We start from the raw sequence: 24,808 nt of genomic DNA, 5'->3' as shown, positions 1-24,808 counted from the left end.
AGATACTTCTTCGACTATGGAACCTGCAGATGTCTCTACCTTGGATGGGTCTGGAACCGCTGTGCAGGCTCTGGCTTCTCATAGGTTCATAGGTTCATACTAGGCTATCTGCCCAAGGGCATTTATAAGCCTAGCCCATAGTTATGTGGCTTTCGCCACCCCTTTAGTTTGAATAAAAACTATGCCTATCATTTTTCTGTGCCTCTGTCAAGCAGTGACACTGAAGTAATCCCTGGGGTATATCTGCGATCTCCCATCCATTGGTCAAGATTCCTCTTGAACAAGGCCAGCGAGGTGCTCTGCCTCACATGTACCGGGATTTTGTTCCACAGCATAGGGAGTCTCTGGGTGATGAATCTGTCCCTCCAGCACGTTCTATTTATAACCGTGTCAAGGTTTAAGTCTCCCGCCCTTGTGGTTCTGAGGGATCTAGATTTTTTGAGGTGAAGCATATTCATCAAATCTGGGTTTGACATGGCCTTATATGTCAGGCACAGGTCACCTCTGAGCAAGCGGTATGAGACTGAATAAAGCTGGAGTTCTTTCAGTCGGGCAGCATAAGACATATTTTTGAGACCCTTTATCCTTTTGGTGAGGAACTTTTGGGGCCTTTCAAGCTGCATCAGGTGTCTGGTCAGATACATTCCGAACGGGGCATTGTACTCAATCATAGGTCTAATGAGTGATGAGTACAGGGGGAGGGTATATTCAGGCCTACAGACATTCATATTAAACCGACGCCAGCATTTCCATCCAGAAGTTCCGAAACCCTCAGGCCAAAAACTCGCACTACGCCTAGAAAACAGATGACCAAACCGCAGGCTCAGACCCATATGCCCCAAAAATAAATGCTTAGAATGGCTGAAGACCTTATTACCTTAATTAGGGGAAGCCAGCCTTCCCCCTCTAAGAGACCTAGAACTGAATTTCTTTCTGATTCTTCTGATCAGGAATCTGATATTTCTGCTCCTTCTGATTACCAGGATTTGCCCTTATCTCCTTATGAGGATTCTGATACAGAGGATTCCATTCCCTCTGCCTCCTCTCCAGAAGATCTTTCTTTTGGTGAAACCTTGCATACTCTTAGGGAACATTTCTGCTGAGAAAGCCAGGATTACTCTTGAATCCAAAAAGAGACTTAGAGCATTTTTACTCATGCCTCAACACAGGCCTTTAGCTATCCCACCTGTTCTACACATTGTAGATGATGCTTTCTTGGCATCTAGCCTTACTCCAGACGCTTTACCTCCAGCTCCCAGAAAACCTGACAGGTACTACAGAGTACCTGATTCTCAAAAGTTCCTCTTCAAGAATCCTTTTGCGGATCCAGAGACCAATTCCAAAGGACCAAAAGGCATTAAGGCTAATGCTGCCAAAATTCCTACCCCTTCTGATAGAGATTCTAGAGCCTTAGATAGATGGGGTAAGAAGGTATACACTTCTGCTACTTTGGCCATTATGGCTTTAAATTGCCAGTTTCATATGTTAAAGTATCATCAGCATGTTATGGGACTACTTAAACAGAAAATTATTTTAATTCCTGACTGTGCTGAACACAAAGAATTACAAGATTTAATGCATTCTGCAGAACAAGTTGGTAAACATACTTTGCAATGTGGTTATGACGCTTTAGAAGCATCTTGCAGGGCTGCTGTCACTGGGTCTGTACTTAGAAGGCATGCTTGACTTGAGGAACAAAACTTGCCAGGTCATGTTAAAACTAAATTACTGGATGCTCCCTTAAACCAAGACCGCCTTTTTGGCAACAAAGCAGAAGTCGTCCTCAATAGGATGGAGGAAAAAGCTAAATCTATGCAGTCTGTTAAAGATTTACTACAAGTACAGCCTCCCAGATTCAGTAGGCATTGGCCTTCAAAGAACTGGTCCTTTCCAGTCCCTTCCAGGCTTTCTCAGTCCAAACCCAGGAACACCAGACCACCTAGGCTGCATTCTCAGGCTACACATAGACCTAAGCAGTGGGGGGCTCCCACTTCCAAAGCAGGGAGTAGTAAGCCACTCCCCTTCGGAAAAATGGCACAATGACTTAACCTTAACCCTTCCAAGCCCTGTTCAACTACCTTCTCCCTTAGGAGGAAAGCTTGCCCTGCATGCAAAAAACTGGGAACTCATTACCCAGGACAAATCGGTTTTGAACATAGTTTCCCATGGTTACAGATTCCACTTCCACACTCTACCAACCCCAAATGGTTGGCCAGACCTACCCCCAAATCAATGGGCAGAGAGGCCCAACAGCAGGTTCTCTCTCTTCTCAGTATCACGGCTATTCAACCTGTTCCAGCAGAAGAAAGGGGACAAGGTTTTTATTCAAGACTTTTTCTGGTACCCAGAAAAGACAACTCCTGGCGTCCTATCGTGGACCTCTCTAGTCTCAGCACCTTTCTGGTAGTTCCAAAATTCAAAATGCTAACTCTTCAACAGCTTCTTCCCATGCTGGCTAAGGATGCCTGGCTGGCAACCCTAGACTTAAAGGAAGCTTACCTGCATATCCCAATAAGGGAATCTTGCAGGAAATACCTACGATTCAGGGCAGGCCCCATGCACTGTCAGTTCTCTGCACTTCCCTTTGGTTTATCTACTGCACCCAGGGTATTCACAAAGTGTCCAACTCCAGCCATTGCATTTTGCACGCAGATAAATATTCAGATTTACCCATACTTGGACGATTGCCTGATTCAGGCAGAAAGCCAGGGCTTGCTATTACAACACCTGGCATTCGTAAAGAAATTTCTAACCTCACTGGGGTACACCATCAACGAAAAGAAATCTCACCTAGTACCTTGCCAACAGATTATACTCCTGGGAGCAAGCTTGAACACAACTTCCCATGTGGCATTCCTCACTTCGGAGAAACAAGTTTATTTGACAACCTGTTTCAAACTATTGGCCACAAAACCCCTGCTATCTGCAAGGAAAATACTGCAAGCCCTGGGGTTCATGGCCTCTTGCATTCTACTAATTCCATATGCAAGACTGCATATGAGGAAACTCCAGTGGTATCTAAAAAGCCTATGATGTCAACTTTCTCAGGACCTGGAAGCAATGATTTCTATCATTCCTTGTATGAAGACAGAGTTCCTTTGGTGGGCAGAGGCCTGCTACCACAACATGAGACTCCCTTTCACTCTACCCCCTGCCACCCAAACCCTAACAACAGATGCATCAGACTATGCATGGGGGGCTCACGTGGCAGGGCAGTGCATTCAGGGAAAATGGAACCCGAGGCAGATGCACCTGCATATCATTCAAAAAGAAACAGCTGTACAGAATACTCTGACAGCCTTCAAAGACAGTATTCTTCCAGGACAACTATTAGTAAAGACGGACAGCACCACAGTTATGTGGTACATAAACAAGCAGGGGGGAACCCACTCGTACCCTCTCTGCAGACTAGCCATGGTTCTGTGGAACACAGCCTTGAGCTACCAAGTACACCTACAAGCTCAATTCATGCCAGGCAAACTAAATTCACTGGCAGACAACTTAAGCAGAAATCTCATGGATCCACACGAATGGAAACTAGAACCCAAAATATTCAACCTCTTGAAGAACAAATGGGGGACTCCCAAGATAGACCTCTTTGCCTCCCCTCAGGACTACCAATTGAACAAATTCTGCACAGTCAAGCTTGGAACGTGGATGCCCTGTCCTTTACCTGGGAAAGCCTCTCGGTTTATGCCTTTCCCCCTCTGCCTCTCCTCTCGAAGGTTCTACTAAAGAACAGGACAAGCCAAGGACAATACTAATTGCACCAGACTGGCCATGTCAGCACGGGTACCCCCTCTTGCATAGTATGACACTGCTCCAACCATGGCATCTGCCTCAGACCTTTTCCCTGCTGTCCCAGCAGGCAGGCCAGATTCTCCACCCTCAGCTTCAAACCCTGAACCTTGTGGCCTGGCTAATTCCCTGAGCTCTCCTCTAGCATCCCTCAGTAAGCAGATGCTGAATGTCATTCTGGAGGCAAGGAGACCTAGTACTAGAAAATCCTATGCTGAAAAGTGGAAAAGATACTGTTCCTGGCGCCAGGCTCAGGGGATGGGCACAACGGTGCCCAGCTTACCTCATATTCTACAGTACTCAACACAAATGCTCCACAAGGGCCTATTCTTTTCGTCAATTAAAATTCACGCCTCTGCCATTTCAGCACATTATAATACTGAGCCACCCCTCTTCTCTCACCCCTTGCTAAAACAATTCCTTAGAGGGGCCAAAAATTTAAGACCCCCCCCCCAGGAGAGCTCCCACTCCAGCCTGGGACCTTAACTTTGTATTGGAAAAGCTCACGCTTCCCCCATTTGAGCCAGCTGCAACAGCAGAGTTGAAATTCCTTTCTTGGAAAACAGTCTTCGTTCTAGCCATCACTTCAGCAAGAGGAGTGTCTGAATTACAGGCCCTCATGGCAGTAGAACCCTTCATTATCTCCCATGCGGACAGGGTTTCCCTCAGGACTAATCCTTCCTTTATGCCCAAGGTGGTGTCTAGTGTGGCCCTTAATCAGTCCATCCATTTGCCTACTTTTTTCCCTAATCCACAAAACAAAGGGGAACGAATATTGCACTCTCTGGACGTGCACAGACAACTTAGATTTTATTTGGACAGGACTAAGCCTCTCAGAACATCTGAACAGCTGCTAGTTGGCTTTGCTGAAGGGGCAGAGGGGAAGGCCGTTTCAAAGCAAACCATCTCCAAATGGATAGCCCATTGCATTAATTTCTGCTAAAAGCACCATGGAAAACCTACCCCACAGGGGATTAGCTCACATTCCACAAGGGCTGCATCTACCTTTGCGGCTTTTCTCAGAGGAGTCCCTACCAGGGACATCCTAGAAGCTGCTACCTGGAGCTCTGTACATTCCTTCGCCAAGCATTACCACATGCCTATCTTTTCTGAATCCAGAGCTGGATTTGCCACTGCAGTCTTGCAGGGCTTAATAGTTGGCCCTATTTGAATGAGCTATGTAATGTCTGGCTGACAGTGATTGGATAGATTATAAGTGATGTAGAATGTTTGCAACTAAAGTTCATAGGTGTGTACTAGGTTAATGGCCCTGGAGCCTTTACAAGCCTAGCCTATAGAAGTACCCTGGCACCGTGCCGCCATGCGTTAGTTCCTAGTGCCTCTATCAAGTAGAGCTACTGCAGTGATCCCCGGAGTAAACTTTCTATTTCCCATCCACTCCTCAAGATTTCTTTTGAAGAGGGCCAGTGAGGTGCTCTGTTTGACATGTATGGGAAGTCTATTCCAGAGCATGGGCAGTCTCTGGGTTATGAACCCGTCCCTACAGCATGTTCTGTTTATTGCGGTAATGAGGTTGAGATCTCTGGAGCATGTAGTGCAGAGGGATTTGGATTTCTTTAGATGTAGCAATTCTAACAGAGTTGGATCAGAGATGGCTTTGTAAGTCAAGCGGAGATTGCCTCATAGACGACTATATGAGTCAGAGAATAGCTGGAGTTTTTTGAGTCCGTCTGTGTAGAGGACATATGTTGAAGGCCTCTTTGTGAGGTACTTTTGTGGCCTTTCCAGCTGTTGCATGTGTCTAGTGAGGTACATGCCAAATGGGGCATTATACTCTATCACTGGCCTAATGAGGGAAGAGTAGAGAGAGATGATGACCTCTTTCTTACTGGATGCAAAACCTTTAGTAATGAGATGCGCCACATTGAAGGACTTTCTGTACACAGTGGCAATGTGGTGGTCGAAAAAGAGGTGGCTGTCAACCTGTCAGATCTCTTATAATGCCTTCAGTGGGCTCCCATCGTTGTCATAATTAGTGGAAACTGAGTTTTTCCCAAAGGGGATGATGACGCATTTTTGGCATTAAGCTTAAGGCCATGGTTTCGACACCAGTCATTGGTCTCAGTGAGGCCTTTCTGTAGGATGTCTGCATCACTTGGGGAGTTAATGGCTCCCAGCTTGCAGTCGTCTGCGAACTTGGTCCCTCCGTGTTGGCCTGGACTTCTGAGAAGTTGATACCAAACAAGAGAGGACCTGGGACCAATCCCTGTGGGACTCCACTCATGATTGGTCGGCAGTCTGACTTGGAGTCAGCTACTTTCACACTGTGGGTTCTATCTGTGAGCCAATTTGCAACCCACCTAGTGATATAGGGGTATATGCCTAGTTTGGTGAGTTTATCAGTAATTCCTGAGTGGGGAATGGTATCAAGGGCCTTGGCCAGATCGAGATAAGCTGTATGAACTGCCTTGCCCTCACCCACAGCTCCAGTGACTGACTCAAAGAAGTCAACCAGGTTGAGCAGGCATGATCTACCTTTAACAAAACCAAATTGCGTGGAATTTAGAGTTTGGAGATTCCCTGTATCTCTGTTAATTAGATCCATGATGACGCGCTCCATAGCTTTACATATCAGACTCGTCAGGCTAATGGGGCGATAATTCCCAGGGTCTGTAGTTGCTCCCCCTTTATGGAGAGGGATGACTGTAGCCGTGCACCATTTGGCAGGGACAAAGCCAGAGGTGAGGCTGTGATTGAACAGGGCACACAGATGTGGTGCCAGTTCACTTTGTAGTTCATGTAGAACACATCCAGGAATATTGTTGGGTCCCATGGAAGCTGTGTTCTTGGCCTTGGACAATGTGCTGCAGTAGTTTTGGGTGCCTGGTATTTCTCCAGTATTGTGATTGGTCTTTTAGGGGGAGAGAGGGGTACAGTTGGCACTGAATCTGTCAGCCAGTATGTTGGCAAGATCTGTTGGCTCAGTATAGGAGGTACCATTGTGCAGTAACTCGGAGCAATCCTGGGTATTGCCATGGCTATTCTTGCTATAACTATAGAAGACTCTGTGGTTATTTTTAATGTGTGCTGCAGTTCTGCTTTCATAGCTGGCTTTAGAGGTTTTGATAAGGGATCTCAACGTTTTGTTAAGGCTACTAAGTCTTGGGACTTCGCCTTTTTCTGCAACAGTTTCTTCATTCTGTTGTAGAATGGCAGGGGACCACCAGATTGGCTTCCTTTTTTTTCTGAGGAGAGCTTCTTGGTTATGTTGGGTATGGCTAGTTCTGTGTATTTATGTACATGTTCATACTGTGCATTGGTGTATGATTCGGCAGTCATGCATCTATTTTCCATTGACATGGGTGCTGTGAAGTTAGCCACCTTTGGTTTTAGGAGCCCAAAGTCAGCTTTGGAAAAGTTTTTCATGGTGGTTATCTTTGCGTGGGTGTGGGTGAGATGTGGATTTCCATGGTGATTAGTTTGTGGTTGGATCTAACCAGGGAGGAATTGACTATTGGTATAGAGCAATGGCTGCCCATGTTAATAATAACCAGGTCAAGGATGTTGCTTCCTCTAGTGGGGGTAAGAATGAGCTGGTCCAGGGCATTGAAAGTGATGAATTCCAGGAAGCGTTGGGCCAGTGTATTGGTGCACGAGTAGTTTTCCCAGTTGATGGTGGGGTAGTTGAAGTCACCTAGTATGAGTGTGTTGGGTTGGACCCTCATAGTTTCCAGGGTGCTTAGGAATGTAGAGTGAGAGTCTTGTGACATGGTTGGGGACGTATAGCAGGCTACGACCTGAATTGCTGTCTTACCCAGTGTTAGTTGTACCTGAAGTATCTCTGATGAGTTATGCCGGGCTACTAGTCTGGAGGTGTGTATATCCTTTATGAATATGGAGACACCACCACCTTTGGAGCCTCGGTCCATGTTCTGGGGCCGAAAGTTGTGGAATGAATTATAGCCTGGTAGCGCAGGGGTGCTTTATGCAGCTTTAAACCAGGTCTCCAATACAGCACAAATGTCAATGTTCTCCATTTTGAGGAGTGCTTCGAGCAAGTGCATCTTGAGATTTAGACTTCTAGTGTTGAGCAGCATGACCTTCAGATTGCAGTTATTTATAGCTGTTACGGTGGTAATTTGGTCTTTGACTGTATTATTTGTTTTAATTTATATAAATGTATGATTATCTATGTTATAACTGATTGTTTAATAAAGATATTTCTTGTTTATAAAAAAAAGAAAAAGAAAAAGGGATAACCATTGTCAAAGCCAACAATCAAGAAATGGTTATTTAATGCAATCCAATTCCACTCTGGAAAGAAGCTTCCTTTCAAGCTAAAAGCTCATTCTTACGGGGCTCTAGCTTACTTCTAGGTCTTTTTTTGGAAAGGAATGGAGTCTAGAAGTATTCTAGAGGTGGAAACTTGGTCATAAGTACACACCTTCACTAAACATTATAAAATTGATTCTTGTTCCAGATCAAGAGCATGTTTTGCCAGTACTTTTCTCCAAGGGATCTTGAGTTCTGATCCTTCTTCCTTCTCCCTAACTAGCCTTGGTAAACATTCCATATTGCTTAGGCTACTGCACCAGTCATGTACTTATGAAAATACTACATTTGTGTAAGTAAATTTCCATAGATATTTAAATAGATCAGTGTTTACAGCACAAAACCCTTCCTGCTGCCACCTTTTCTTGTCCATTCTTTGTGAGTTTGCTATTGGTGCTTCTTTCTCTTCCTTCTGTTTGCCAGGATGGGGCTCCCCTTATTATGGCAGCACTTAAATAGTGAGCTTGTATACTCCCTTTCCTTAGAGTCGAGAGAACTCTGAATTTTGGCACCTTTGTTCATAGGTAGGTACTAGGCTATCGGCCCTGGGGCCTATACAAGCCCAGCCAAAAAGGTACCCTGGCTTTTGCCACCCAAGAAAATTAATTTCCTGTGCCACTGTCGAGCAGAGCCACAGAAGTGATCCCCAGGGTGAATTTCCTATTTCCCATCCAGTCATCAAGATTTTTCTTGAAGAGTGCTAATGAGGAGCTTTGTTTGATATAGATAGGTAGTTTATTCCAGAGTATGGGAAGTCTCTGGGACAGGAATCTATCCCTCCAGCATATTCTGTTTATTGTGGTGACAAGGTTTAGGTCCCTAGAGCGTGTAGCTCGGAGGGATTGGGATTTCTTTAAGTGGAGCATGTCCAACAGCTCTGGGTTTGACATAGCTTTGTATGTTAGGCAGAGATCACATCTGAGTAGGCGATATGCGACGAGTAAAGCTGGAGTTTTACGGTCTGTGTAGGGCATCTTTTTGAGGTCGGTAATCCTCTTTGTGAGGTATTTCTGTCGCCTTTCCAGTTTTTGTAGATGTCTTGTGAGGTAGATACCAAAAGGGGTATTGTACTCTATAATGGGTCTAATGAGTGATTAGTAGAGAGGAACAATGACCTCTTTTTTTCTGGATGAGAAACCTTTTGTGATGTGGTGTGCCACGTAGAAGGATTTCCTGACTACTGTGGCAATGTGATTATCAAAGGAGAAACTACTGTCCACCTATGCCCCAAGGTCTCTTATCACACTTTCGGTGTTAAGTATACTACCGCCTAAGTTGTAGTTCATGGGTACAGAGTTTTTACCAAAGGGGATGACAATGCACTTTTTGGCATTGAACTTGAGGCCATGGCTTTGACACCAGGCATCTGTCTCGGTGAGGCCCTTTTGTAGGATGTCCACATCATTAGGAGTTTCGATTATGGCTCCTAGTTTGCAGTCATCTGCGAACTTCGTTAGCCAAAGACCTTCTGTGTTAGCCTGTACTTCAGAGGAGTAGATACCAAACAGGAGAGGACCCAGGACTGAACCCTGTGGTACTCCACTTGTCACTGGTCTGAAGTCAGATTTGGAGTCTGCTACTTTCACAGTGTGGGTTCTGTCAGTGAGCCAGTTGGCAACCCATCTTGTGACATAAGGATTTATACCTAGTTTAGTGAGTTTTTCTATATTTCTAGAGTGGGGGATGGTGTCGAAAGCCTTGGCAAGATCTAGATAGGCTGTGTGAACCACCTTACCCTCGTCTACGGCTTTGGTGACTGCTTCAAAGAAGTCTATCAGGTTTAGGAGACATGATCTGCCTTTTATAAACCCGAACTGGATGGGGTCCCGAGTTTGGAGATTACCAGTGTCTTTGTTTATAAGTTCCATGATGATACGTTCCGTGGCCTTGCAGACCAGGCTCATCAGGCTAATGGGGTGGTAGTTCCCAGGGTCTATGGTGGCTCCCCCCTTGTGGAGTGGGATAACTGTCGCTGTGCACCATTCAGCAGGCACAAAGCCTGAGGTGAGGCTATGATTGAACATGGTACTTAGGTGGGGTGCCAGTTAGTTCTGTAGTTCGTGTCGAATGCAGCCTGGGATGTCTGGTCCCATGGATGCTGTGTTCTTGGCTTTGGAGAGTGTGGTTTTTACCTGTGCAGTCGTGATTACAGGAACTTTGCATTCTTCCGATATAGAGATGGGCTCTTTAGGGGGTGAGAGGGGGGTGAAGTTAGCACTGAACCTATCTGCCAGGATGTTGGCAATAGCTGGGTCTGTATATTTAGTGCCATTGTGCTGTAACTCAGAGCAGATCTGAGTGTTGCCATTGAGATTCTTGACAGAGCTATAGACTGCTTTGTGGTTGTCTTTAGACTCAGTGGATTTTGTTTTCGTAACTAGCTTTGGAGGATTTTATCAGGGATCGCAGCTTCTTACTGAGGCTGACCAGGGAACTCCTCCACTCATGGGATTTTACTCTGTTTTGCAACAGTTTCTTCCTTCTGTTGTACAGTTTGTTTATGGCAGGGGACCACCAGATTGGCTTCCTTTTTTTGGAGGATAGCGTCTTGGTTCTGTTTGGGATAGCATGATCCATGCACTCGTGTAAGTGTTTATAAAGTGCAATTGTGTTGGATTCAGTAGTCGTAACTGTGTCCATCTGCATGGGTGTCATGAAGTTCACCACTTCTGTCTTAAGCATGAAGTTGGCTTTGGAGACATTTTTTACCATGGTTTCCTTAATGGGGGGGTGGGGGCAGGATGTGGATATCTAGGATAATTAGCTTATGGTCGGATCGGACCAATGAGGCGTTGACTTCAGGTGTGGAACACCGGTCACTCATGTTGATAATGACTAGATCTAGGATATTGTTGCCCCTGGTAGTGGTGTGGATAAGTTGATCCAGGGCATTGGAGTTTATGAATTCTATAAAACGTTGAGCGAAGGAGTTGGTACATGAGTAGTTTTCCCAGTTAATGGTGGGGTAGTTGAAATCGCCCATTATTAGGGTGTTTGGTTGAACCCTAATATTTTCCATTACATCAAGAAAAGAGAAGTGGGGGATCTGTAGCAAGCTACAATTTGGATTGCAGTTTTGCCCAGAGTTAGTTGCACTTGGATAACCTCGGCTGCATTATGCTGAGCAACTAGTTTGGAGGTATGGATATCCTTAATGAATATGGACACACCTCCTCCTTTGGTATTCCAGTTCAGGTTACATGGCCAAAAAGTGTGGTATGAGTTATAGCCTGGTAGTGCAGGGGTGCTCTCTGGAGCCTTGAACCAGGTCTCAGTCACTGCACAGATATAGATGATCTCCATTTTAAGGAGTGCCTCGAGTGAGTGCATTTTGAGATTTAGACTTCTAGCACTGAGTAGCATCACCCTCAGTTTTTGCTTGCCTGTTCCTGTTACGGTGGTGAATTTGTCATTTGAACCTTGCCTAAAAAAGGCACTATAGGGGCAGCAAGAACCTTAGCCAGTATCCGGAATCCCAGGGGTGGCAGGTGCAGGCCATCTCTGGCAAAGCATTATGGTCTGTCAACCATGTCATCCCAGGCAGACAGATACTGGATCCCTTTAGAATGACACCAGAAGCTTAGCCAATTGTTGAAGTCAATCATTTTTTTCTTGTACTGCGGCATCATTCTGGGTGATGGCAGAATGCTACTCAGGGCTAGGGTCATACCTGCCTGGGCTACAAGATCGGAGAGCTCTTCCATGTCTCTCTTCATGTAATCCAGGGAGGTATGTCTCAGGTCATTCACACCAACATGGACAATGACAGAGTCATATCTGTACTTGTTGTGGAGTGACCTGAGTGCGCATGTGGGGTATGTGGCGGATCCTGGCACCTGACAGACAGCTGTCAGTAACCTTCTCCGTGTTTAGCCTGATGAGTGGGACATCAGTGTGCCTGACTATAGAGTCACCTATGACTAGTGTATTGGGTACGTTGTTTTACCTTATTGGCTTGGTTGAGTGGTACACTGAGTCTGCAGGCTGTGTGTCATTTGGGTTGTGTTGGGGGGTGGAGGTTACTTGCATTTCTGCTTTGGAGTTCTCTGTTGCTTGAGCAGATTATTATTGAGAGCCTCCGCGAATGTTTTTGTTTCTATGTGTGGATTTTGGTGGTGTAGATTTAGTGAGACTATGTGATGAGTGTGGTGTGGTGTACGTGTTTACCTTCTCCTCTTGACTGTCAAGTTCGGTCTTGGTTGGAGAGAGCTTTACCTCCAGTTTGGCTAGATAAGTGCATCTCTCACAGGTTGTAGTGTTGGGTGGTAGGAGGAGAGGGTTGTCTGTGTACATGAGGCAATTTCTACATTGCCCCAAGATGCCCAGATTCATCAGATAGACAGGAGAGAACACTGGGAGCTTGACCCTTGGACATGCCTGAATAAAAAACTATTTTCCTCTGAAGTGAGGAAAGTGAGTACAAAAGCTGTTTTTCTCTAAGCAAGTGAGGAAAGTAAGTACCAAAACTGTTTTCCTCTAGGTAATGAGGAAGGTTGAGTGCTGTAGTAATTAGTAGGTTATTTAGTGCTTAGAATAAGTTCTGAACAAGTGCTGATCACGAATAAGCAAATTCAAGTACGAAAACTAAGAATCTGTATCTGTACTAAACTAGTTACATGAAAGGGGGGAAGCAAGTGCAAATGCGGGCTTTTAAATCAGAAAGTTGAGAGAGAGATGGAAAAACTGCCTAAACGGCCAGTAACTACAATTTCTGGACCAGAACCACTCCTTATGTGGTTGATAGGTTACCTAATGCTTACCACTCCCACTGATAAGCTAGAAGGCTACCCTCCAACACAGAAAGCTTGGTGGGGGGGGGGGCTCAGAAGCTTACATACAGTCCTGGATACAGCAAATCTGAATCTGGACTACACTAGTTACAGGAAAGGTAGGAAACAGGCTTAGATTTTTATATATATATATATATATATATATATATATCTAAATATATATATATATATATATATATCTAAATATATATATATATATATATATATATATATATATATATATACATACAGAAAAGTAGCTAAAACAGCAGTAAAAACAATTCAAATGCAGTGCAAGCTAGCAATGTTAGACCAAACAGTTTAAAAAATGCATTTAAATTAAAATTGACTAAAAACAAGTGCAGAAGGAGTCTATTAGGCAGAATGAGGTAAAGAGATGGGACTGGGGTGTGTGTCCCAGATCACATCTACAGTGGGCCCCGGGCAACTGCAAAAGCCTCCAAATTTAAACAACAAGACAGGAATAGGGAGGGTGGGTAGGAGAAAACCAACACCTTCAGCAGAGATCTGAAAAACTATACAGTGAAGAAAAAATAACTGTGCACAACTCTGAAGTCAGCCAACAATGATATAAAATTAGTCAAACAACAATTAATAGTACACAACTCTGAAGTGCCAGAAAAATATACTTAGCTCTGTATATCTCCACATAGTTTGAAGACCACTGTCAGGACACAGGAAGGCTCCAGCAATGATATGCTGGCTATTATACCTATTTACCCTTTTGACTACTCATATGTATGGACATGTGGAAGGCACCCAGAAGCTTTTCATACTAGCCAGATGTCTGATCCTTGGCGGGTTACATCCCCATATAGTTTGGGCTACTGCAGCAATGATCTATTCTAACATTTTATTGTAAGTTTACTTAAACGACTGTACTGTTTGCCCTGTATTCTCTATTATTCAGTACTTTTCCATGAGACAAGATTGGAGAAGTGTTGGCAAACTGTTTTCAGGCACCTCTTTAGCTATCTCAGGTGGTCTATGGGAATGTTAGCTCCTTTAGTTATTGCATAGGTACAGGAGTAAGCCAAGAGTTCTGATGTGAAGTGTAGGATTACTAGGACTGCATGGCAGTCCGAGCTTTTCAGGTGGCTGCCAGCTCCCATTCATTCTGTTTTTTTTTTAGCTCTCCATTTCCTTCATAGCTGCATGAGAGTTGAGACATGAATGGGCACGCTAGCCTAGGATACTTTTTAGTATTTACTTGTATATGTATTTGTTGGTTTGTCCTGGTGTTGGGTGTGGGTTTCCTCTGGGTGCTTCTGTTTCCTCCCACCATACAAAGACATGCAGTAGGTGGACTGAACTCACTAAATTGGCCATAGGTGTGTGTGTACATGTGAGTATGTGGCATTGAAGAACAATTGCAGCAGGGCTAGATCCCCCCAGCAGTGTGAACATTGGCTTTAGATGATAGCCACTGTTAATGGGAAAAGGGGTTGTGGGTGGATGGTTTCTCGGTGAATCTGCTCATTGTCAGCAGGTAAGCCCCCTTACTTCTGTTCTCTTTAGTGCTCTTTTAAGATTTTTCTAATTTTAAGCTAACTTAATTTCCCTCACTTTGGCAGGCAGGCCTGTGACGTGTTAGTCATCATCACCACTTCAGATCCATTGTTTAGACTTGATACCTGCTTCAGCCCTTTCCCTGTAAACAAAGCACAGGAGTCTTCTTACTAGATTTATATGCTTTGGGACAGGGTACAGCTTCCCCAGGTTGCCAACTAACACTGAACTGGTGCTTTTCTTGAGGCCTCTCACAAAACAAAGCGTGTCACCTCCGAACAGATTACATGATAAGAAAGGTTCACCTTCCCTGAGTCATCCCTCCCTGACAACCAGAAAATCAGTGACTTCTATCACTGCATGTGAGATGGAGGAGGTGGCCAGTGGACCCCATCCTATCTCTCTTCAGAGGAGGTTGCAACAGGTTTGTTGTTATGCCTCACATTCCTGAGGGTCTCCACCATTGGTAGACTTTTTGAAGGATACTACCAAGGAGGACTTGGGACTGCTCTAATATGATAGTCCCAGTCCCCAAGAAGTCTGACAGGATTTTTGTCTTACCTGTGCATAACAGTCTCTGATCAGAGACTATGAAATCAGCACTGTTTTTCAACAGCAGTCCTAAGGAGGGCATCATTGCCACAGAGCAGTGCTGTCCACCCACTAGGCAAGGAGTCCAGAACAGTGGACAGCTTTGAAAAGCAAGTGTCTGTGTCCTACAGGTTATCCTGGAGGTCAGTGACCTGCCCAATGCACATAATATGCTTTCAGCATTAGTTGTTATGCAGTGCAGTGTGATGGTAGACTTATCAGATGGGCCAGACTACTGTCTTCTTGAATCTTATCTGCAACATGATCCACTTAATGTGCAACATGCTGAGAGTTTATCTAGACCTGTGGAAGCATAATTGCTCTCCATCAAACCTTGGTCAAACTAACAGACTTTGCAGAGGTCTTCTTGGTGATCTCCTTAAAGTCTCCGTATAGAGGACCTCTCTTGTTCACTGATCATGTTAGTAAGCACTCCAGCGAATATGTAAGAAAAGTTTAAAACAATCCTCACGGTTGTGGCAGTACAATTTACTGCCTCATCCAGTAGTCCATTAACTTACTGACTACTGTCAGTTATTTAATTAGGTGCCACATTTCTGACTGCCAGCAGGCCGGACAACAGTTTCCTAGGGCTGAAAGCGAAAACAAGATTTAAGTGTAAGAAAAATTTTTTCAGCTGACCAAGAAAAGCAGCTCATTGCATTTTTGTTGTTCAGCTAAAGTAATTTTTTTTCACACCAGATATGCTTGATTTGTAGCATTGAATACTGTAGTTCATTCAGTACCATACTTAGTCAAAGCAGAAACAAATGTGCTGTGCATGATCTACATTTCAGGTCAGCTTAAGTGGGACAAGGTAGCTGCACAACTACCATTGTAGGCATGATTAGCAGTGCAGCCTTTTCATCCCTGTTGATATTGAGTTAACAAGACCCAATTTCAGTGGAGGTGACAACTAAGTGACTTAACAAGATCTGGTTTCAATTGCAGTGACAACAAAGTGACCAAGAGAATACAGGAATGGCCTAGCAAGAAGATGCTTTCTAGAACAGTCACCAACCCAGAGGAAGAGATTCCTGCTGCTGTTCCAGGTGGTTGGGTTCAGACTTAGACTTGTCATTAATATTCCTGAAGTGTCCCTCAGTTGCTCCTCTCTGGAAGTAATTGGGGATATATTGCATTTCCACCAGCAACAGTGAGTAGATACATTATAAGACTAGTAGGCCACAGATATGATATACATAGGCTACAGAGTTACATTCATAAGCATCCCACTACATCTTTATTCCTACCATATGCTGCACCCTGTCAATAATAGCTGGCCAACCACCTTTAAAAAATAATATCATTTGTCTCATCAGACCAGAAAGGTTAAGGCTACTGCTCAGAATTACTTTTGGTGCCAAAGAAGACAGATAGCATCAGAGTCCTTCTGGATCACAGTGACCTACACCGTTATATAGTGAAAGAAAATTTTTCAGAATGGTAATTCCCTGTCTGCATTGAGGGGACTAGATGTGTTCTTTAGACATCCAGGATGCCTGCTTGCATGGTAGTATAGCTGTAGTGTCCAGGAGGTAATTGTGATTCTGGAAAAGAGTTAGTCATTTCTAGTTCAGAAGCCTACTCTTTAGTCCGGTATGCCGCGAGACTCTTCTACGACTATGGAACCGGCGGGTGTCTCTACCTTGGATGGGTCCGGAGCCGCTGAGCAGGCACTGGCTTCTGAGGAAGTTCTTCGCACTACCGATCTTAGACACAAACCGACTACTTCAGTTCTATCTAAAACTACCGAGTTTCTAAGGCCAAGAGTACGTGCTATGCCTAGAAAACCGACGACCAAAGCACATGAACCTGCTCCCTTGCCAAAAAATAAAATGCTTAGAATGGCATAAGACCTTATTATGCTGATTAGGGGAAGTTAGGCTTCCCCTGCTAAGAGAAAAAGAGACCAGTCCCCAGCAGCTTCAACAGACCAAGAGTCTGATGTCTCTGAGGTTTCTGATTATGAAGTCATGCCCTTATCTGCTTATGAGGATTCTGATGCAGAGGAATCCATTCCCTCTGCCTCTCCTCCAGGGGATTTTTCTTTTGGTGAAACCTTACGTACATTAAGAGAGCATTTCCACTGGGAATGCCAAGACTATCCTCAGTCCAAAAAGAGACTCGGAGAATTTCTAGACTTGCCACAACACAGGCCTTTAGCAGTACCACCAGTCCTGGAAGTTGTTGATAATGTCTTTATGGAATCCAGTCTTACTCCTGATACTTTACCCCCTGCCCCTAGGAAACCAGACAGCTACTACAGAGTACCTGACTCTCAAATTTCTTTTCAAAAATCCTACTGCTGACCCAGAGATCATTTCCCAGGGGCCTAAAGGTATCAAGGCAACTACAGCTACGAATCCCACCCCTTTGGACAGATGGGGTAAGAAAGTATATACCTCTGCAACTCTTGCCATTTGGGCTTTGAATTGTCAGTTTCACATGCTGAAGTACCAACAGCATATTATGGAACTTGTTAAGCAGAAAATAGCTACCTTCACAGACTGTGCAGAAAATAAAGAATTGCAAGAGCTTATGCATTCTGCAGGCCAAGTCAGCAAGCATACATTGCAGTGTGGCTTTGACCACTTAGAAGCATCTTGCAGGGCAGCAGTCACTGGTTATGTACTGAGAAGGCATGCTTGGCTTAAGGAGCAGACCTTTCCAGATCATGTCAAATCCAAGTTACTAGACGCTCCTTTGAACAAGGACAATCTGTTTGGCACCAAAGCAGAAGAGGTTCTTAAAAAGATGGAAGAAAAAGCTAAATCTATGCAGACGGTTAAAGAATTCTTGCAAGTTCAGCCTCCTAGATTCAGTAGGCATTGCCCCTCGAAACATTGGTCCTTTCCAGCCCCCTCAAGGCCATCTGAAACTTAGACCCAGGGGAAACAACCCCCCCCCCCAGGCTACAGTCTCCGGGTATGCAGAGATCTAAGCAATGGAGTGCCTCCACCTTTAAAGCGGGGAGTGCTAAACCACCCCTTATGGAAAAAATTCCCAATGACTTCTCAACTCCACTCCCCTCCTCTGCCCCAACTGTTTGTGCCCCTAGGAGGAAAACTTGCCCTTCATGCAAAAAACTGGATTCCTATCACCAAAGACCGATGGGTCCTCAACATTGTATCCCAGGGGTACAGATTTCACTTCCACTTACTGCCAAGCCCAAAAGGGTTCCCAGACCTTCCTCTAAACCAGTGGGCAGAGGCTCAAAACCATGTCCAAACCCTACTCTCTCTAAGGGCAAGTCAACCTGTTCCTGCGGAACAGATAGTTCAAGGATTCTATTACAGACCTTTCCTTGTACCCAGAAAAGAGGGCATTTTGCTCCCAATACTAGATCTTTCCATTCTCAACACCTTCCTGATGGTACCAAAATTCAAAATGCTCACCCTGCAGCTGCTTCTACCGATGCTAGCCAAAGATGCCTGGTTAGTCACCCTAGACTTAAAAGAAGCCTATCTGCACATCCCTATATGGGAGTCATTCAGAAAATATCTACGCTTCAGGGCAGGATCTATGCATTATCAGTTCTCTGCACTTCTCTTTGGCTTATCCACTGCTCCCAGAGAATTCACAAAATGCCTGGCTCCAGCCATTGCTTACTGCAGACAAGAGAAATATTCAGATTTACCCATACGTGGACGACTGCCTGATTCAGGCGGACAGTCACGGAATGCTGTTGCAGCACCTGACATTTGTAACAAACCTTCTAACCTCCCTAGGGTACACCAACAACGAAAATAATAAAACAAGTCCCCAGTCAAAAGATTGTATTCCTGGGAGCAAGCTTGGCCACAACATCCCAGATGGCATTCCTCACTCCAGAAAAACAAGCCTATCTGACAGGCTATTTTACTCAAATGGCCACTAGAACCCAGCTATCCACAAGGAAAATCCTGCAGGCCCTATGGTTCATGGCCTCATGCACCCTACTAATTCCATATGCCAGACTGCATATGAGGAAACTTCAGTGGTACTTAAATAGTCTGTGGTGCCAACATTTGCAGACCTGGAAACTGTCATTTCCATAATACCCTGTCTAAGGACAGAGTTTCTTTGGTGGGCAGCAGCATGCAACCACAACAAGGGACTGCCCTATACCCAACCCCATGCCTCCCAGACCCCAACCACGGATGCATCAGACTATGCCTGGGGGGCACACATAGATGGCAAGTGCATTCAGGGCCACTGGAGCCCAAGTCAAATGCATCTGTACATCAACCAGAAAAAGATGCTAGTTGTGCAGCACGCTCTGACAGCTCTCAGATCCCTACTCTCACCAGTCAGTAAAAACAGACAACACCACAATTATGTGGTACAACAAGCAGGGGGGGAACCCACTCTTACCCACTCTGCAGGCTAGCCATGGTCCTGTGGAACATGACCTTGGACATGCAGGTCCATCTGCAAACTCAATTCCTGCCAGGCAAACAAAACTCACTGGCAGACGATTTAAGCAAAAATCTCTTAGACCCACACAAGTGGCAACTAGAGCCCAGCACCTTCAACCTTCTGATTCAGAAGTGGGGGACCCCAGAGGTGGATCTCTTTGCCTCCCCCTGCAATCACCAGCTCAGCAGATTCTGCACCAGGACACCTCACAGCAGGGCCTGGAAAGTGGGTGCCTTATCCTTCCAGTGGGTAAATCTCTGTATCTATGCCTTTCCCCCTCTGTCCCTCCTCTCAAGAATATTGCTCAAGATAAGACAGGACCGATCAAAGACAATTCTGATTCCCCTTGGACTGGCCACGCCAACACTGGTACCCACTCCTGCGAAGCCTGTCACCGGTGCCACCCTGGCACCTACACCAGAGCCCAACCCTGCTCTCTCAGCATGGGGGACAGATTTTGCATCTGCAACTGCAAACCCTAAATCTTGCAGCCTGGCTTATCCCTCGAATTCTCCCCCAGTAACCAGCGTGAGCAAGCAGGTGCTGGACGTCATCCTTGAAGCTAGAAGACCTAGTACAAGGAAATCCTATGCTGATAAGTGGAAAAGGTACTGCTCCTGGATTCAGTCTAAAGGAGAGGACACAACTCCGTCCTCCTTGCCTCTAATCCTGGATTACTTAGCAGATCTACTCCACAGAGGCCTGTCCTTCTCCTCTATTAAGATCCATGCCTCTGCCATTTCGGCTTATTGCAACACTGAGCCACCTCTCTTCTCTCACCCTCTTATCAAACAGTTCCCGAGAGGGGCAAATAACTTAAGGCCACCAAGGAGAGTACCCACCCTTGCTTGGGACCTTAACTTTGTACTGGAAAAGCTCACGCTACTCCCCTTTGAACCTGCAGCATCGGCAGATTTAAAATTCCTCTCTTGGAAAACAGCCTTGCTTCTGGCCATTACTTCAGCTAGAAGAGTATCTGAGCTACAAGCAATTATGACTGTGAAACCCTTCATTATTTTCCATGCTGACAGAGTTTCCCTCAGGACTCATCCTTCCTTTATGCCTAAAGTGGTGTCCAGTGTGGTCTCAACCAGTCTGTTCATCTGCCTACCTTCTTCCCTAATCCTCAGAATAAAGGGGAATGGATCCTGCACTCCTTGAACATGCACAGACAGCTCAGATTCTACATTGATAGAACTAAGCCCGTCAGAAAATCTGACCAGTTACTAGTCAGCTTTGCAACAGGGGCAGAGGGCAAGGCCATTTCTAACCAAACAGTTTCCAAATGGATAACACATTGCATCCATTTCTGCTAGAGCACCATGGGAAACCAACCCCCTCAGGGGGTCAGAACACATTCCACTAGGGCAACTTCTACCTCTACAGCATTCCTCAGGGGAGTCCCTACCAGGGACATCCTGGACACTGCTACCTGGAGTTCTGTGCACACCTTCACCAAGCATACCACCTGCCTATATTTTCCAAATCCAGGGCAGGTTTTGCAACAGCAGTCCTGCAAGGCATACTAGCCAGCCCTAATACTTTTTGATTGCCTCCACCCTTCCTCAGCTTTGGGAATCTGCCCAAGTGTGATGACTGCAACAGTGAAACACGAAGAACATAGTACAGTTGTGTATACTTACCATAAATGTAGATGTTCGAGTGTATTCACTGTTGCAGTTCTGGTCCCCCCCCCCCAACTTCCAACCCCCTGCTTCTCTCTCTCAACTCTCTATGCCTTTTACTACCCCCCCCCCCTTTTCAGGGGTATTGGTATTTACTTTTTACTGGTGGTGTTTTCCCCCACCATAACTTAGCTCCCTATTGGGGGGCTCCTGACATTTGGGGCAAGAAAAACTGATGTAATGGCGTCAGCTGCCTGTTTTTATACTCCTGACGACCTGATGTCAGTCCTGGAGCGACAGCATCAAATACAGAAATACTAAGTCTCTGATATTCGGGCCGACTGAGGGCTACCTGCAGGCAGATAACCCAAGTGTGATGACTGCAACAGTGAATACACTCGAGCATCTACATTTATGGTAAGTGTACACAGGTGTACTTTTCCCACCCTCCTTCCCCCTTGTATCCTCTTTCTTTAGGGGGGACATACGTTTCTAACAGTGGCTTTTAGACTCCAGGACCACTTTACCATATTTACTTGGGCATCTGACTGGTTAGGGCAAGAAAACCTGATGTAATGGTGTCGGCTGCCTTCCTTTATAGCACTGATGAACTGACATCAGGCAGCAAGTGACAGCAGCTGACGCAGAAAAATATTGACTGTGGTATTCGGGCAGGCTGAGGGCTACCACAGCAGGGGTAACCCACAGGTGATGACAGCAGCAGTGAATACACTCAAACATCTACATTTATGATGTGTATACAACTGTACTTTTGGCCAGAGCCAGCCTGGAAGGGTTTTTACAGCCTTTCTTTCCACACGGCTACGACCCCACAGTTTATAAGCTTTGGAAATCAAACAGCTGCAACAGTGAAAAATACAAAGAACATAGTGTAGATATTTAGGAACTTAACTGTAATTTTAGATATTTGACTGTGTTCACAGTTGCAGAAACATATCCCCCTCGCTGTTCCTCTCTTCCTGACCCTTTAATATGCTGGGATCTTGCTGGTTGCCCAGTCATCTTTTATCTCCACTTTCCCTCTTTCCTGACTCTGCAAGACACCCTTACTCTTCAGTGGTTGAAGAGAGAACTTTGAAGGGTCTTGTGGTTGAACTTTCACAGAGGGCATCTGCTACCTGGGTAACCAGTGCTCTAGTTTCTACCTGATACATCAGTGACAAGAAAGAAAGAACTAGACATGGTATTAGTAGATGTTCCTGTTTCACCACTAGTGCCCTGATGTCCAAGTGAGAAGGTGTCTGCCAAGCTGAGAGGCACAAGTTGGAAAGCTGGACAGGACAGTTTGCCTTCTGCAACAGTGAACATACTTGAACAACTGTAATTATGGTAAGTTCCTTCACAACTGTACTTTCTCCTTTCTTTCACATAGCAGAGAAGCTACAAATATGTGGGAGTGGGCCATTTCTCACCACCTCTTTATCACTGCATTCCACATTCCAGGGGAGACCACAGTATTGGCAGACAGACAGACAGTAGGAACCTACTTCTGCCTCAGAGGCTTTCACTAGACCAGAAGATAGCCAACAGAACATTCCACAAATGAATCTGGTGGCAGTAGAACTGCTTGCCTCCCCATCAAACATAAACTGTCACCAGTTCTTTGCCATTATTTCAACTCAGAAACAGATGGCAGATGATGCCCCAGTGGAGATGTGGCCTCAAGGTCTCCCTTCTGTCTTGCCTGTAGTATTAGTGATAATGAGGGCTATCCAAAAAAGTGAAAGGGTTACACTCAAACTGATTTTTATAGTACCCCTCTTCTGAATGCACCCAGTGTAGTTCTCAGTGCTTTTATCCTCAATTTACTAGGGCAGCCATTTAGAATGCTCCATTTCAAGGCAGCTGAACTTTTCCCACCCCCAGACAGACATCACCCCAATACCAGTACTTTTAAGATTGTCAGCATGGCTTCTCTGTAATTCTAAATGTGGCCCACATTATCCAACCCCGACGCAATAGTTCTTACCTTGCCGTAGATACCTTCATTGGAAAAAAAATTTCAGTAGCAAATGCAAGGACCTTTCCATTTAAGCTGTCCAGAGTCATCTAGACACAGTCATCCTCACTCAGAAAGATTCTCCAGTTTCTGATAAAACTTTTCAAGAAGGCTGTCCTCTACGGTGCCATAAAGTTACATTTAGTAGCAATTTCTAATTTTCTCACAGGCCACTTCCCTTTCTTGCTTCATAGTGAATAAAGCATCCCTCAGTGATACTTCTTATTCAGTATTCTCGTTCAGAGACTTGGAACCTCTGTTTCACCACAGCAACATCTACTTGGCCACTCTGTAAACCTGCAGCAAAAGAAGGCTACAGATAACTATCTTGGAAAACCTTTTCTGGTGGGTTTCCAAGTTACAAGCTCTATCCATTGCCCAACGCCCAATTTGATTTTTCACAGAGGAAATAGATAGACCCATCCTTCATGCCCGGTTGTTTAACTGCTATGAAAACATGGGTAAATGTTTTATCTGCTGCACGGATATCCACTAGATACTGAGATTTCACAGACAGAATAGAAGACTCCCCTCCAGAAGAAAAAAGTAAATACTGCCGCTTCATGGAAGGCTAATTGTTCATGCCCCCACCACACACACACACACACACACACACACACACAAGCATATACATATTTAAAACCAAAAATAAAGACTTGCAGGGAGTGTCCAAAGAGAGGTCAGAAACCCGGATTCCTTCTTGAAAGGATCTTTTATTGAAAATCACAAAACACCAATAACGCCAAACCAATCGATACATTTTCGACAAAGGCAAGTCTTCATCAGAAAGTGATCTAAGAAAATCCCAAGAGTCCTTTAGTACAGTTGGACCCTCATAAGAAAGCTTTTTTAGTTTGCCATCCACAAATTTAGCCAGTGAAGTAGTAGCAGAACCTTCCGAGGCCACAATACTTCTAAGAGGAGTAATTATACATATTTAACCAAAGTAATGGTCACTTTCACAGCATTCATCCAAAATGCCTCAGTGGACAGTACTTAAACAACAACCACATGCTCCAGTTTTGGAAACACTAAAAACTGTGGATCACTTCCAGAGTAAGGTCATCCTTTGAGGATGCTTCCTTTGTTAAAGGGATGTTTTCTTAATCTGGTCCTCCTAGGTACCTCAGCAGTAGACTGTATTCCACATTAGTAAAGTTAGAGTTGTAAAAATTGTGCCTGCATTTGGTAATGCTGTCTGTGTCCCAGACATCTTGAGCCTGGGGAAAAAAGGCCATCTTTGTTGAGCTATACATTTCAATCCCAGCAATCTGAATGTGATTGTCCAAGCCTTACACCTTTTCGATTGAAAAATGCTAAGTAGCTTCATGCTCCCCAACACATAAACACAGTAAATGTAAACTATTTTTGTAGTGCTGTAATACATGAATTCGGTTTGAGGGTACAGAGGGCTGCACCATCTACAAGTGTTTTTTTTTTTTTTTAATCTACTTGTAGCTAGGTGTTGGGAAATCGCAGTTGGTGACTGTACATGTCTTTGTAGAGACTGGCCCATGTTTAACAGCTGCATTGTTTTCTCATTAGATTAGTTAGCCTTTTATAACTTCTGCACTTTCATTCTTCCAAAATGCATGCTGCTAGTATTAAAATAACCCTTGATGTATATAAGATTGCAGTGGTGCATTGTTATATCACACAACTTAAAAGTTCAGAAGTGTCTATGAAAAATACAGGGTGCAAACAATAATGTGGTCTGAAGTGTTTTTTACTTATTGCTTATATTTCTTAAATGTTATGTATTGGTTGTATTCTTGGTAATG

The 24,808-nt window shown here is 44.7% G+C and overlaps 1 protein-coding gene across 2 annotated transcripts in view; it reads left to right on the top strand.

Moving 5' to 3' along the window:
• CNOT2 (CCR4-NOT transcription complex subunit 2) overlaps positions 1–24,808 on the top strand; it is a 2,080,381-nt gene that overhangs the window by 1,668,494 nt on the left and 387,079 nt on the right. The window lies entirely within an intron of this gene.

The sequence above is a fragment of the Protopterus annectens genome, chromosome 11.part0, assembly GCF_019279795.1.
Source record: "Protopterus annectens isolate FY-2018-M chromosome 11.part0, PAN1.0, whole genome shotgun sequence".
Classification (NCBI taxonomy): Eukaryota; Metazoa; Chordata; order Ceratodontiformes; family Protopteridae; genus Protopterus; species Protopterus annectens.
This window is presented reverse-complemented; position numbering and strand designations above follow the sequence as displayed.